Genomic DNA, 17,409 nt, shown 5'->3' with positions numbered 1-17,409 from the left:
AGGACAGTTTTTTATATAATTCTGACTAGATTCGTCTAAAATAAGAAAGCCATATACTCCCAGGATGCCTCGAGTGTGAGTAAAACACAAGCTAATTTACCCTTTAATGTAAACATTATTTTGTGAACATGTTACTTGAGAACTGAAAAGTTTGCTCAATTACATTACAAATTCAAATCTGTCGTCTTAGTAAAAACTATATATTTTTAATATCAACAAAGGTTAATCAAATATATTTCAGTTAAATTATTTAAAACAGAAAATGGAAATAATTTCAATGTTAAATCCACAACACATTTCAGGATATTAGTTTAACATTTGGTGTGTCCAGGACCTAGAGCAGGGGTGTCCAATCCAGCCGCTGACAGTGGCCCTCCAGGACTGAGTTTCAGCACATCTGCCTAGAGCCTTTCATTGAGTCTAACACTGAGAAAAAAAGAAAAAAGAAAGAAAATTGTGTGCTCCAAGACAGAAAAGTTGTCAGATGTCTTGGAACAACAACGAGGGTGAATAAATGATGACAGAAGTGTCATGTTTGGGTGAACTTGTGAACTTTAAGTACAATTACATGTGAAAACAGTGAGAGAAAAATGTTAGCATAGTAATCAAATATGATATGTATAATTTCAGTTTAAAATTCAGTCCATTTTAAAGACGCCAGCGGCTGGGACCAGTCCAGTGGACACAGCTGTGGTTTTGTGAGAACACCTGGGCACTTCTGGAAATGCCGTCCTAACAGCTCTTAATTGGCACAATTGAAGTGAAATGTGAGCAGTACATGTGAAAGGAGCTGGAGGTTACAGCATCATGAGAGGAAAACTCAACACGTGATCCAGCCCTGCAACGACAAAAAGGTCACTCTCCACTCTGCTTCAGGTTTTTTTTTTTCTTCTTTTTACTTGAATCATTAGAATAATTCTCTGCAAAATAGAAAAAAGTAATGTCTAATTATGTTGTTTTTAAAGATAAACATTAAAAGATTTAAAACTTGGGAGTGGAAGGGGAAGGAAGAACTGATTTATGCATCAGTTACAATGAAAATTAAGGAGAATTCGAGGAAACAGGTCCAGTGCATATAGTACAATCAACAATATAGGAGAAAAACATGCTATTAACTTGTTACAAGATAATTCAGCATAGGCTAATTGGTGGGGGAAAATGCCATACCTACATTTTTACAAAACATACCTCTTTAATTAGTTATCTTTTTTTCTTTTTTAAGCGAAGAAACAAGAGCTGTCAGTCTAAACATGTATGAATTGCTTTTGTTTCACGAAAGAAAATATACGAGTTGGCCACAAACTAACAAACTCAACAGACTGAGCAGAAGAATAAAAATGAATTAGGGAGAGAGAAAGGAAAACAAAAGAAAAATCCCAGAGACAGAGCGGAAGTTTATGAAGGAGCATGAGAGTGGCAGAGAGTTTAGATCATTAGTCTACCGTGCTGGTTTTCATTATTACTGTGCAATGCCAGCCTTCTAGTTAATCACACGGCACCCATTTAAGACTCCTGCCTTCAATCAAAGGAGCATACAAATATACACACACACACACTCACGAAACCCTAAAGCCCAGGTCGTGAGGACCCTTCATGTCAGAGAGTCCTCTCCGCCCAGCCTATCCATTGGTGAAGGCACCTTTTATAAGGCTGGGGGAGATGAGAGAAAGGAATCCACAGGAAGCAGACTGAAAAGCCATAATGGTACTTCAAGATGGATTGAGAGGAGGAGACGAGGAAGGAAAAATCTTAATGAATCTAGCATCCTCCTTTCACAGAAAGAGGCTTAACCCAATATTTTGTTACTTCAGCTGATGGTGAGGAAAGTCCAGAAACATTACTGGCTAAAATGAAGTACCAAGGTATAAATATGGTTTTTGGGCGGCACTACTTGATGGTATTCTTTGATGTCCAGCGGCCTCAAAACTATATGGATACCTTTAGAAGTATATGAATGTATTTGCAAAAATGTATATCAAACCAAGAGGCATTTATTTAATTGAAAAACAAAAAAATCTGATTGTTGAAAGTTTGTATTTTACCATGTGTGAACTTCGGGAGAAATTATATACATTTAATATAGACTATTTTAGACCACTGGATAACAGTGATTACAAAACATGTCAGTTAATTGAAGTTAGTTCTGAGAAGAACAAAAAAAAAGACATTTGGTTTCAGATTTATTATGAAATGCAAATCATGCATTTTAAAGCATATTCCAAAGTGTCCAAATACATTAAGAAGCCACTGTATATGATTTATACCACTATCTGATACCATGTGATGATGGTAATACCATGTTATGATACCATGGTCCACCACAGTGTTTTTGGTGGGTACTTATAAGTTCTAATTCCAAAGTAACTCTTGACTCTCCTCAACACAGTTGGGTCGGGACCCTTTTAAATTCCCTCAACTACTGTTAATACTCAACCACTGCTTTTCCCCGCAGGCACAATGAAAACAAATTAAACTGCTCGTTGTAAAATACAGATGCTTTTGGGGAAACAGCCCTCGCAAATGTTGTTTCTTTAGTAATTCACAGATAGCAATGGTCTTTTAAAATCTAGTGCTTATCAGATGAGCAGTCAGACCCAGTATGGGGTCAGAGCGGCCGGCGTGAATGTAGCTCAGTTCTGCTTGTCCTAAAGGAGTCACCAGGGAAACGTAATTGAGAGGATTGTGATCAAAAAGATCTTGAGCTTTGAGTTGTGACACTGTTTGCCGTTTCTTGAAATCTCTCACATACACACAAACACACAAAAAATATTTAGGAAGAGATATTGAGATTATTTTGCTGTTTTTTATTCATTTTGGTGCAATTTTCACAAGCAAGATTTACATGCTCAAAACTAATCTCACAACAGATCATAAAAAAATCCACAATGTTTTTTTCAAACATTTCAGTTGCGTTAATACACAGTAAAACTCAAAATCAAAAAAATATATCCTTTCGCAACACAGAGTTCCATATATGTAAACATTTCATGCACAGAGACTGCCTTTCATAATGATGTTACTATCAAACTTTATTATCCCTTCTCGTTCAGTTTAATACATTTGTCTATGATTCAATCCAACTCATTTTAATGCTCAATCAGCAAATCACTTGGTGAGATATAGATTCTAGAACTGAACTAGAACTAATTAGTCATCCCTCATATATATATTTTTTTAGGTTGTCCTTTTATAGAAATAGTATAAAAGAATATATATATATATATATATATATATATATATATACACACACACACACACACACACACACACACACACACACACACACACACACACACACACACACTTTCATATAATGCCTTATTTTTCAGCAGGGAGGCATTAAATAAATCTAAGGTGACAGGAAACACATTTTCAGTGTTACAAAATAAAATCTACATATTTCAAATAAATATTTCTTTTTTTGCATTCTATTCATCAAAGAATGTGAAAAAAAGTATCATTACTTCAACAAAATTTTCAACATTGATATTAAGCAATTTATAAATTTAAGCATATAAAACTGCACTTTTCATCATTCATCTCACCAAGGTTGAAAATGAGACAAGACTACCCTAGTGTCATTTGGGAAAAAAGAACAAATATGTCCATGGTGTCCTTGAATACAAACCTCCAACGTTTACCCTATTACTACCATTGCACCCAAACTACAGAATTGTCACCCCATTCACTCAGTTATGTTAACAATTTTTTGATTTCAAATTGAATTGCTACGCAAAACCCATTTGATCTCTGCATGCTATGCAGTTTAAAGGCACATTCAGCAAACAAGTGAAAGGCAAATACAGGCCGAGATATAATCAATAGGCCTTAGCATGTGGCTCTGATCAAGAGAGCATAATCTGATAAAGTCAACTAATTTAGGCAAATGTGGTAACCACACTGATTATTAAAGTCATGAAGGATCTCGGCGTCCAAAAAGCATGAAGGGTGAAAGCAAGAACATCTCAAGTACATTTTGCCACATGTGAAATTCAATTAAGCACCAGTTGACTCATTAAGATGGAGACGGCTGCACAAGGTCACCCGGAGTTGGACGGTTTTGTTGAATCCTAATGCTGTGGTTCTCATTTGCAAGGGTGAAAAGGTTAAAAACACAATGTGTATTATTAGAGCTTGACCATGAGACACAAAATAATTTCTAAACATGGAAAAAGGCCTGTTATAAAATGGACCAAAAATGGCTTGTGGCACATGCTTATTGCAGATAAAATATTAACAGGCTTTCATGAAGCAGTGTAATCCAAAAACACGGAAACTCATTATCGATTGATTCAATGAGGACTGGTCTGTTCTTCAGTCTGTTATGGGCAAGCATCCGACAATGGGGCCTGAAGCTCTGAAGCGGGGCATCTTAATAAAAATCTGCTCATAAACATATAAAACAAGACGTGGAAGACAAGCTCTGAGGACAAACTACAAAGGAACAACCAAACAGGCTCCATTCGCCTAACCTGATTTTACCAAGTGAGACATGTTCCTGGGACAACATCGTTGTTGACCCTGGAACAACATTGTGATTAACCAATCAGATTTGAAGAACCAGTTTATAGATTTTGTGAAGTTTATGCTTAAAATCAGTGTTTGGTGCTTGTACATCAGTGTCATTCATCTATCATTTCCTCTGATTTTAGGGATTACTCATGGTTAAGGTTAGGTTTAGGTGTAGGGATATGGTTAAGAATATATTTCTGGAGTAAAATGTTGTTCCAGGGTCAACAAAATATGTTGACCTAGGAACACATCGGACTTGGCAAAATCAGGACGTGCGGCTCCATTCACCTTTTCTCTCAAACAATTAAACTGAAAGTCACCAAATGCCTTTAAAAAAACATATTTTATGGTGTCCTAAATAGGAGAAGATCAAAGTGTCTCATTGAAGCTTAGCAAATGTACAAACAGAGTTATGGAGTGAAGGTCAGACAAGCATCTGTAATCTCCTTTAATGGTTCCTGGCGATGTATTCAAAAAAAAAAAAAAAAAAAAAGGAAGACAAAAAAGAAAAGAAGCAGAAAGCAAGGAGGAAGTAGCCAGAGAGAAGAGTGAACAATCTCAGGGACATCCCTTACTAAGACTAACAGCTGTTTAAACATTTCCCAGATAAAGAAATTGGCTCAATTTATACAAAGCCGGACTTCAAACGGCAGGAGTGAGCTGCTTATATTTACATAACTCATGGCTTGAAAGTCTCCTCACTCCAAAGACATGGAGCCCATTAATGCTGAGCAATAAAACTCGAAACCCAGTCCCGTTTCTTCCATTTTCATCTCATTTGAGCTTGCCTATGGCTCGGTCTACTCCGCTCGGCTGCGACTGCCCCACTGTCAGATATCTGACAGCTCGAGTTTACATTTGTAAAATGTGATCATGGTAAAACCATATGCTCCCTAAAACCACTGCGTTTATCCAACTTATCCCAGGAAATCGCCTCTTTCTGTCCCTAAGCATTGTGTTCCGAGGGAAAGTGACCTTCTTGTTACAGATTTGAGGAGAGATTAAAATTAATAGCTTTACAGTTTTGTTTCTCTGTTTTGAAGGAGCGTAATTTAGCCGTAATAAGCAAGACCTGTGAGGATTATGTGTTAAATGTCTCTGTTGATCGTGGATAGAGGGATGTTAGTGGTTCATCTGCTGCACTGAGCGAGATAAGACACGACCAAAGAAGAGAAAAAACATGTAGTGGTTGATAAGTGTGATAAGACGGGATAGATTAGTGCTGCAGGTTTTGTTGAACATGAAAGACGACCAGAGTTCAAATCCTGACTAAACATATTTCCTGTTCCATGAGAAAAAGGTCATGTGTATGTGGAGATTTTAGAGTTTAGTCTTGTGAATTGGTAATTCCTCTGACAAATTGTTTTTACCTTAATTGTGTCTAAATGTTAAGGCTAAAAATGCTCATAACTTGAGTATTAAAAAACTCGATTTGTTCTGTAGTGTGTGTCAGGTTAGTACATGTTTAGCATGACACTTCAGAGACTGTATAGTACGCCTTCCCAACTGAACTAAGCTATTTTGGGTTTAATTACTAAAAGTATATATAAAATGAATCATTCTTTATTATATTTATAATGATTAGATATTTTTCATTAGTAAGCATATAAATAATTTATAAAGGGTCTGGAAATCTGAAGTATTACCCTCTAATAAAGATTCATATCAATCTTATTCTCTGTGTTCATCCACAAAGCATATTGTGTATTCATTTATCCATGAAGCATAGATCATGGCATAAGCTCATATAGGGAAAGTAATGCAGCTGGGAGCTCTGTGCCTGGATTTTTGGCTGGATGAAGCTTCAGCACCCCTCATTGGTCAGTTTAGGTAACATCCTATTTTCACTAACCCTTTCTCTTTCTTTACATTCATCCGTGTCTTCTATTCAAATGTTTAAGGATCCCAAAAACCCATTTTGCTCAGACTTCATATACCAACTGTAAATAAAATCACAAACAAACAGTGAATAGAACAGAAAGGATTGCTGTATATACTGTTTAGAACTCTTTAATACAAATGCTTTAGCTAAGCTTAAATAAAAACTATAGTTTAAAAAAAAAAAAAGTAAATGATGTATTTTCTAATTATTATTTTATTTATTTTACATGTACAATTGCTGTCTTGTTTTTTACTTTTTTTTTAGTATTTATTTTTTATTTTTTACTTTTTGTTGAGTAATAATGGACCTAAATGTTTAGCAGGTATAAAAGAGACATTATAGACATTTAAAACTAATGAACTTGATCTGAATTTGTCTGAACAATATTTGCAAACAGCCCTTTATAGTGGTCAGTTGAGAAATATCCAGATACATTATGGAAGGTAATGCCTAAGTAAACAATCATGTAGTGTATAAATTATGTCAGCATCACATCTGTTCCAAAACTCGAGAGGCTTCTCATTAGATCTGAGTGTTCCCTATGCCTGAAATACTATATTACAAAAACAGTACACAGAACAGTTTCTGAATTTAGTAACACATACAGTACTTTTGTTACCAAATTCTTTAGTATCCCCATTAAACTGAATTGTGTCTTTAATTTTAACTACTTTCTGAAGGCAAAACATAACAAAAGAGAGTAATAGATTTCTCTTAAAAATAAATAAATACATACATTCACACAAACACAAAATTAACATTTCACAAAATATTTCCAATTCAAGACAATGTAAATGACAACATCAGAAAACATTCTAAAGGCATTGGTAAAACAATTTGCCTAGTTTTCTATTTCAGGATATATAATAAGAAAGTAGGCAGTGATAGTATTAGCAGAGAGACTGATTGCAAGTTTGTCAGCGCTGACAGGTGGACCCCACGGCTTTTCTTTGAACAGCCGGTCTGATTTACAGCACAGAGACACAGAGCGTTCCAGCCCTCTGATTTCACCAGCTGACATTGGTAATTAATACAGTCTTAAGGAATAAGAGCACACACTGGGGAAAACTTAAGAACCGGTAATTAGGCCCAACAGTTGCTAGTTTGACTTCTTTGATTTCTGATGGGCTATAAGTAGCCATGAACGTCACTGTACAAAAATACGGCATTACTTTAGCAGAACAACAGCTAAAAATGAAGGTAAACAGTCTGGTATTAATATCATTGAAAGCCGAATGTGAATTAAGGCCGATTTCTTGACTCCGACTGAGTTTCCATTCAACACAGAAAGGTAAGGGTGCTGACAGCCCAAGACGCTGACTAATTCACTCATCCACCGCGACTCAACGCTCCATTCAGAGCGTCCAAGAGACAGACAGCCTCCTCCAGGAACATCACACATCTGATAAAATCTCCCCAAATATTCCAGACATGCAGCTCAGACAAAAGAGAAGGGGTGAGGGGGCTCTCATTATCGTTCCGGTCTTCAGATAGCCCGCCGTAAAATAGGGACGTCTCTTGTCACTTTCCGTGCTTTTGCGGCACAGGTCACTTCAGTCGTGACGGCAAGGGTCCGGTCAAAAGGAGACTGAAGTCTGAGTCCTAACGCCAGCTTTTATCAGGGCCTGTCTCTGAAATTGAAGGCATAATTGTACAGGCTATGGTCGCAGGCAGCAGGTAATAGCCATTGACTGTTGACTGTGTCTTTTCATTTTTGGAAAGCTGGTAAATCGGTTGGCTCTGATTAACAATGTAGGTATGCACTGCATGTGGTTGTAGTAAAACAGTCTTGATGAAGGTTAAGTATGGTACGCTTCACATAGTCGATCGCTAAAGCCAAAGGGTTCCCACAATTTTCTCTTCTTGATGAGGCACCATCATTTTTCCAGTACAGTTTACATAAATGTGTACATGGCTGTGTTTCTAATAATTACTGGATGAATTACTGTTCTTGGTTGTTCTGTTTATTAAAAAAAAATATTACAAATTAAAATCTCACAAATATAACAGATAAAAGACTGACTTTCAAGTCTTGAGTATTTTCATGAAAACAACTGGTTTACTGCTGCTTCTTTGACCAATTTGTAAGCATTAATTTATAAAATAATTATTTCAACTTTTAATTTAAACTATTAATTTGACTTCTTTACATTTATTTAGTTCTATACATAATGGCTAATATAGCCTGTTATTGTTCCTTTCTTGTCTTATATTTTATTTGTGTGAATTTTAATTATAGTGTGTGTGTGTGTGTGTGTGTGTGTGTGTGTGTGTGTGTGTGTGTGTATATATATATATATATATATATTACACTTTTTTTATATAAAAACAAAGTGTTAAGGTTTTGCTACACTGTAAAGATAAATAAATATACTGTATTTTTTCAAAAGTAAAAGACTGTAAAAAAGAACCACTGTAAAAACATGTTAATTGTTTCTTGGGTAAGTTCCAGCAAGACATTTCATGTACATGCAAGATTAAACGTAGATTTTTTTTTGGAAGCAAAAAAATAACTGAAATAACTGAAAATTACAATTTTATATTATTCCTCATGTTATTGATTATGCTGTGGTTTGATTAATTAAATCAAATTAATGTTTATTAATTATTAGTATGTATAACACATACTATGTGCACCTTCTTTATATTACTTTTTACCTCAGCTTGTGGAAAAGCTATCTGTGATGAACACTGGTTCATTCAATGGGGCTTTCTCTTTACCATGTGTTTAAGGTGGTTGTCAGTATTTAAAAAAAAAATCATAATAATTTGTTATATCAACGTTATTTCATTATACAGTTTTTACTGTAAATTTAATTTCAGCCTGGAGTGCAGTGCTATTAAAAAATGTCCATGTATTCCGAAAGAATATTTTGTTTCATTTAATCTGTAGAGTAGTCACCACAGCAAAAATTTCAATCCGCAAACTTCTCTTCAGCAGCCAAGCAACTGCCACAGACATGAATGGGAATGCTAACGATGAATGCTAATACTGTTTACATTGAAAAAATGCCACACATCACCTTCAAACAAACTCGTTGAACATCAAAAGGCGATTAGTGGGTAAGGTCAAAATGCGTATTTGGTTTGTGATAACTGATCCAAAGGTGGCCTTCGTGAGCTCTGGTTTAGGTTAGTAGTGGTAGACTTCAAAGCGAAAAGCGACCCTCTTAGCCCAAGGTGCAACATTAAAGAGATGTTTAGGTACACGGCGTGTGCCAAGCGGGTTTTTATGTACCCACACGAGCTTGAGGTCAGAGCGGCTACAGCTGTCAATGAAACAGAACAAGCAGAGTCAGGCGGCTGCACAGATAAGCCATGGATGCCAGGCGCCCCGCGGACGTCCTTATCAGGCCTCCACTGCACTCTGGGACAGATAACGGCACTCTCCGGACGCTTGCTGCGCTCCCTCTCATGTTTACTGAGCCACATCAAAGGCCAACGCGTCAGCTGGCCGGTCATGTTAGTCACTGACAAATTAAGCAGGGACTCATCTGGTCTGGGAGCTCCCCCTCTTCCCTCTTCTGCACTCTTCTGGAGTCGCTACGCAGCCCGTCCGTTTCTCTTGCTCTGCCCTGAGGTGTTCTACACAGTAATTACTCCTGGGTAATGACAGCCAACACTTCAGTAGTTTGTAAACGGCAGGAGGCTTGTAAAGAGGCTGTGACCGGTGGAGGCGCGAGTGTGCTGGGGTGAAACTACAACAGCAGGGAATCAGGCCCACCCACCAAACCAAGCCTATTCTGCTTTTTTCTACTCTAATGAACACTTCTCTATTCTTACTTTAACTAGACTCTAAACAACTCTGTTTTTCACAGTTGTACTTAATACTACTGTACTTTTTAAGTCAAATATTGCCAGGGACCCTCTTGTACAATATGAATGCAGTTATATATACTCACTTTTAACAGCCTATTTATATTTTGTACAGAAGTAGTAATAGTAACAGTAATAGTTTTATGTCATTCCACTAGAGCAAGAAGAAATAACTAAAATATTACCTGTAAAATATTAGGTTTCTATCCATTTTCACTGTGGATCTTCTTCTTCCCATTATCAGATTATAGTTAGAAGTACATAACCTGACAAGAAACATTTTACAAGTTTTGAAATATTTTATTTGCAATAACATGTATTTACAGAAAATATTCCTTTACAAACCTCAGTGAACAAGCTGAATGTGGCCATGATGAGAAGAAACTCTACAAAGAAAGAAAACCCAAAATATAATCCAAGAATGGAAAGACTTTTATTTATTATTTGAATAATTAAATTAAATTAAACAGTAATAGTGTTTTAAATAAATAAATCATTCACTTACTAATTATTATCACTATCATTTAATTGCAAAAAATAATAATAACATAATTCAATCATTTATTCTCATTCACTTATTCACTCACTCACATGTTTACTTATTTTGGGGGTCCCCAGATCTGCTCAGAAACTGTTTAAATCCGATGAAGGCATCATCTGACATTCACATTTCTATGAGACAAGAGGCTTATCATGAGTCTAATTATATCACATTACCTCAGAGTTTTCTAGGGCAGCCCTTTCCCCCATGAAAGTGTCAATTGTTCAACACACAATGCTAACAGCTATCTGTTTATCACAATGCTTTCCTAAAGAGAAAACGCTCACCTACTTATTTACTTTGGATGTAAACAGTCAGAGATGAATAGATAAATACCACAGTCTGGAGAAAGTTATGAGTTCATTCTGGATCAGAAATGGGGGAAGTTTCCTATTTGCATGAAATGCCATGAAAGCAGAGGGTTCTCGAGCGACATTAGGAGGTTGCTAACTGGCTCATGTGAAAAGAATCCATTATTTCTCTTTAACAACACACCTCACCATGATTTAAGGTATCATTCATGTTCGTAGCACAAACAATACCTCATTCTAAGACTTTTTGAACATATACAGATTGCTTTGATGTTAAAAGTGCTAAAATATGAACTGATTTGTCTGCCTAATTGTTCAGGTGTGTTTGTACATGTATGTGTTAACAACAGATGTCCAGACAGCAGGAAAGCCTCTCAATATCCTTAGACCTCAGAATTCAGACAGACAGTAGATTGACCCTTGACCCTAGAGCCTGCTGTCTTGTTATCAGTCTTCCTTTATCTCACAGGGAATCTCTATCGTAAGACTATGTCACCTAGAGATAGAAACTGGCTTGAGCTTCGCTGGCTGCAAAGATCAAAGATCGCTGGATGTGCTAGTAGTAATATAACCTAAGCCATTAGAGTTGGAATTCTGTTAACTCTATAAATCAACTAGTAACGAGTATTAGAAAGGAACTGAATTTGCTTCAAAACATTAAGCCTTCAACTTGAGTCAAAATGTCTTCGTCTGGACAGGCAAAATGTCTGGAATTAAAAGAAAAATGATTGCTTCTCCCTTTACAAGGAAATTGAAGTTTAAGCCTCAGATTTGATTTAGTGGTGAGGTTTCAAAAAGCACATATACGTGAAAGTCAAAGTAATTTAGAGGGATTGGATTTTCCTGCGAAGCATGGCCAGCACAACAGAAAGTGTCTATGAAGCAACAGCAGCATTTATCACCATTTCCTATTCATCATGCTAATTGTTCAGGCGCAGAAATATTGTTTGTTTTGGACAATTAGGGTTTGGTTTAGTGCCCTGCGTCAAAGCCCACAGCTGTAAAGAATTCCAGTCTTCGCTATATGACACTTAATTTATGACTCTCACAAGTCAATTATACTTATAGCCGGTTTGTCTCTTCCCCCAGCGGAAAATGGCATTGTCAGACTGTGAGAGGGCTATTTAACAACAAGGTCTTCTGTCAATATGAGCCAGACAGCAAGAAGCCTATTCTGAGTGTGGAGTCTCGCGTGCGAGTCTCGTCTCTTGACAGTATTTAGAATACACACATAGACACGAGGGGATGAAAGGGCGTGTTGTGAATGTCGATTTCCAGTTATCGTTGAAACGTAGTGCCGCAGTAAACAGTGCAGCACTGGGTGGCCATGCGATAGTTTAAACAAAAAGAGAGGCATGCTGAAATATTCCACATTCAGCAGAGCGGTTACGAAACTCAGAAAGAATGGGGGGTCTACACAATAGCGCATCACAAACAAGTGCTAAATGTCAACACGCAACACTCAATTTGTCGTATAACACTGCTTCTAAAGAAATAGACAGTAGGGATACATTTATGAACAATGGCCTTCAGCAGAAAGAGAACAAACTAAATATTGAAGAGAAAAATGGTATATGGACAAAAAGGGCATATATGAAATGTTGGGGAAGCTACTTCGAAACTTTATGACTATACACTGAAAAAGCTATTACTTACAGCATACACCTGAGTCACCTCTTGCAACACCGACAATGGTAGCAGCGAAGAAGAGCAGTTGAAGCAGGATCTGTGTGCAGCAGTTTTATTAAACAACAAGCAAAAACTAAACATACAGGAGACCAGAGGAAATAATAATTAACAACATAAATGTCCAAAAACACAGAACATACAGAAGCCTGATATTTACACACCCTCCCTAATCTGCGGCCTGTGTCACTGTAAACAAAAATATTACCAAAGTGCAGGGAAGGATTACCAAAACTTTTGCTCAAAAAAACAAACAAACCCCTCCAAAAAAATTTATAAAGTTAGAAAAATAAATAAATTGCATAAAAGGAGGAAGAGTCCTAGCTAAGACGGTGGAAACAAGAGGTTGTGTAGAGCTGGTGGGGACAAAAGAGCTTGGATGCTGGCCGGGACAAGTGGGAAGAACTTGGATTCCTGGCTAAACCAGTGGAAACTAAAGAGGCTTGGATGCTGGGCAGGACCAGCGGTCGGGACAAGAGAGTTCATCCAGCTGGTCAGAACCAGCAAAAGGTGAAGGAGTTTGAAGGTGTGTTTTGGCTCCGTGTCCTTTCAATAAGTCATTCCTTAGCCACTGTCTCTGGGATGGAGCAGCCAATTGGCTTTGACTCTGGGATGGGCAATGTGGTTTGCTCTACCTATAGCAGGGGTGTCAAACCCAATTGCTGGAGGGCTTGAGCCCTGCAGAGTTTAGATCCAACCCTAATTAAACACACCTGATCCAACTAATCCAGTCCTTCAAGCTCATTTGAAAACTACATGCTATGTGTGTAGGAGCAGGGTTGAAATAAAACTCTACAGGCCACTGGCCCTCCAGGAATTGAGTTTGACACCCCTGAACTAGAGGGACAAATTCCTGCAGAGTTTAGCACCTACACAGCTACCACAAATTTTCTTGTGATCCTGAATACCTTGATTAGCTAGTTCAGGTGTGTTTAATTAGGGCAAAATTTAGCTGGAAGGTGGACTTTGTAATTGGACTTTTGAGTTACCTTGTAGTTACTGAGATGTTTATCACATTACAGTTATTGAGATGTGTGACAAATTTCCCAGTCACAGGCTCATATGAACAAAATATCTTGTCAAGCTGGCAAGATGGCCGCAGTACCTTGGGGTAAGGACAGACGAGGCAAGAGAAGAGATGGAAGGATGAGGAGAGACAGAGATGAGAGAGGGAAGAGGAAAAGAAAAAATAATTCCTGAACACACTGTCACTTGGTCCTCAACCAGCTGAGAGGCTCTTTCTTACGGTGCCATGCGATGGTACCGGACATCTTTGGTGGACAGCAATGGCTGCTCTTAATGAGGACAGCCAGCAATCCCCCATTCCCTGTTCCTGCCCAATCATGGGGGACGGCAGCAGGCTCCGGCTCCGGGACTTGAGACTGGTGAGTGATGCAGGTATTACTCATCATCATTTACTCTACTGGCCTTGCTCCACTCCCACGGCTCTTGGCCCCACCTCACTCGTCACACATTTTTAAAGAACTACAGGGGCTGTCAAGGTGTAAGAACCATAAATGTTTGTTGGTTTTTGCATAACCCAAATGCCAGTAGAAAAATCCCGGCTTATTGTTGAGAGAACATATGGGTTGGCCTTCAAAAATATGTAATCACTGCAATCATTGTCTATTTTTACCAACACTATTCCCATCACTGCAAACTCATTAGCATGGCCTTTTTGTGTATAATTTTATATATATATATATATATATATATTGATCTTTGCGACTTCAAAGCGAGTTTAGCTTTTCTAAAAAATTAACTGTTCGTCCCATTCTTGAGGCGTTTTGTTTATTCGCAGGCTGATGTGCAACAACTCGGACAAACAGAGACATCTTGGCTGGGTTAAATGGATGAAGACCATGAGTGACAAAGCAACAAATAACAAATCTGCTGCCAAGTTAATAAAAGCTGCCGTCAAGGATGCAGCCACAGACAAAATACTCTTCTCTTTCAGCTGAGACCATTCAGCATTACCCAGCTCTTTACTGGAGTGAAGGAAAAAGGAAACTTTGGTGACTATTCCCTCAGCCATCAGGTGTTGCTTATTAGTGTGTTTGTGGGCACTTTTTATGCCAGTTTAGATTTGCAAGAATGATAGTTACAGTTTCAGCATTAGAAAGGGCAATAAGGGGAAATACAAAGAATCCTGAAAAAGACAGAAATAATGCAAGTGTTCACTCATTCAGCTTTTTGTTCAATCGCCTTTGCTTTGTTTTAAACACTTAAACTCCACTCATAGGCCTACTGGAAATGTTCCTCAGGATTTCTCAGAAAAAAACTGGGGTGATAACAAACATGTCTCATTATTTCTGATCAGACTGACAGCAGAGGCTAAAACCGTTTGAAGTCGCTGGTGCCCCTGCTGTTATCTAAAACTAGCCGCATGCAGACCTCTCACTATGGGGCATCTGGACTGGCGGCACTCAGCCCCTCTCAGCTCACCGGTCTGTGCTAGGCCACTTAGACAGATTAATACTTAGCTAAGGGTCAGGAGAAAGTTTAGGGAAACTTTCAGCAACAACAGCTGAGTTCTGTCTAGTGCAAAACGTCAGGTGACAACAGCAAGGCTGGTTTAATAAATTAACACAAATGAACTTTGAAGTCAGCTTGATATATCATACAGAGACTTAACATAGTGTAACATAAACAGTGGGGTCCAAAAGCCTGAGCTCACTAGTAAAATGCTTCTGCTATGCATCCATTTAATCCATTTAATATCCACAATTCTAAATCTACCTGTTTATTTTACAGGTTTAAATCAAATTTTTGAATCCAGATTGTCACTCTGGTCTCACACTTTTGTACACCACTGTAAATGCATTGCACTGATTCAAAAGAAGTAATGGTAGTGGCTTGCTTGAAAGAATTTGAGGTTCAAAGGTTGAGCAACAGTGCCCCCCTGAGCTAACCAACTTGTTTATGTAATTACACCCTGACCTATAAACTATGACCTGTACAACTTTGTTTTACTATTGAATTGATGACACAACCTCTGTTTTTCAATGCATTTTCAACACAGCTGACAGTACAATGCAATCTGTAAACAATATAAAATTTAGATCTTTCATACAAACACTCCGTGTCCTCACTCGGTTTTCTTTGTCAGACATTGACCTATGTTCCATCATGTAGCAGGTATGATTAAGAACTGAGTCACTTTAACTCCAGTTTTCCATGAAAAGCTAGAATCATGTCCCTCATTAAGTGTCTCTAAAAAGACTCCGCACGGAGGCAGAAGCTTTCAGCAGCCTCTCTAATAAGGCAGCTTTGAGGACACAATAAAGCATTGTCCCCTGCTTTGCTCTCTGCGGAAGGAAGTGGAAGAGCGAAATAGAAAACCAGGGACTTTATGAATCAAAGCAATCATCAGATAGATGCAGCCTGGGGTCAGGATTTGTTGCAACATAGCTATGGTGACAGAGAAGAGACATGTTTTTACTGCAATATGTGGGCTCATGTATGCTTTCTTTAAAAAGACACTAATCTTAAAAGGTTAGTTCACTCAGAAAATAACATACTTGTGTCAATAATTACTTACCCTCGTGTTGTTCCAAACCAGGAAGATCTTTATTCATTTTCGGAACACAAATTAAGATATTTTTGGTGAAATCAGACAGCTTTCTAACCCTCCATACACAGCTACCACATTCAATGGAAGAAAAGTAGTTAAGGACCGAGTTAAGATACCGTAGTTCATGTGACATCAGTGGTTCAGTTCCAGAAGCTATGAGAATACTTTTGTCTGCAAAGAAATCAAAAATAACTTTATTCAAAACTGTCTTCTCTTCTGTGTCAGTCTTCATCGTGTATTTACAAGAGTACCACGACACAGAGAACATCCTTCTCTCATAGGTAATTGTCTGAATATTCTGCATTTTATAAGTAAGGCTTTGCAAAAAAAAAGTAAAGTTATCATCTCTATTGAAAGGTTTTTTTTATTTATCATTTTGTTTTTTTTGCACACAAAAAGTATTTTCATAACTTAAACAAATTAAGGGTGAACCGCTGATGACACATGGACTATTTTAATGATGTCCTTACAACCCTTTCTGGGCCTTGACTGTTGTAGATTCATTGCTATGTTGTAGTCTATGGAGGGTCACAATTCATCAAAAGTATTTTAATTTGTGTTCCGAAGATGAACGAAGGTGTTGCGGGTTTTGAACAAAATGAGTGCTAGTAATTAATTAATTTTAAAAAAATTCTTTTGGGCGTGGGGGGGGGTACTAATCCTTTAATGTTCTATCAGTTAATGATCTCAGTATATCTACTTAATGTTGTTGTTTTTTTTGTTTTTTTTTGTTTTTTTACTGAAATTAAAGATAGATAGATTCATTGATTGAGAAAATTTTAGAAAACAAATGGTTTTTATTTTTTATGTTGAGTTTGTTGTATTCGGAACAGCTTGAAAGACTGATAATCCTCACTTTGTTCAGTGTCACATAGAATTGTAAAAGTTGGGAAGTGTATTCCAGCATTTAGTAATATCAACCACCCAAAACACCCTAGCAACAATGGAGCAACATAATGATTATTACTTAGAACAGCTTGGCATCCACAAATTAAGCCCTAGAACACATTAGAATTGTGACCGCTCATGTTTTCATTCTAGAAGCTTCATTTATTCAATATATTTCAATTTAGTGCACATTCCCAAA

At 37.4% G+C, this 17,409-nt stretch overlaps 1 long non-coding RNA gene across 1 annotated transcript; it reads left to right on the top strand.

The window, feature by feature from the left end:
* Positions 1 to 13,715: 13,715 nt before the first annotated feature.
* On the top strand, positions 13,716 to 15,236 carry LOC113050066 (uncharacterized). Its single transcript, XR_003276714.1, has 2 exons — positions 13,716 to 14,133; positions 14,550 to 15,236. It is a non-coding gene; the product is annotated as an uncharacterized LOC113050066 (long non-coding RNA).
* Positions 15,237 to 17,409: the final 2,173 nt, after the last annotated feature.

This window comes from Carassius auratus, chromosome 30 (genome assembly GCF_003368295.1).
Source record: "Carassius auratus strain Wakin chromosome 30, ASM336829v1, whole genome shotgun sequence".
Taxonomy (NCBI): domain Eukaryota; kingdom Metazoa; phylum Chordata; class Actinopteri; order Cypriniformes; family Cyprinidae; genus Carassius; species Carassius auratus.
This window is presented reverse-complemented; position numbering and strand designations above follow the sequence as displayed.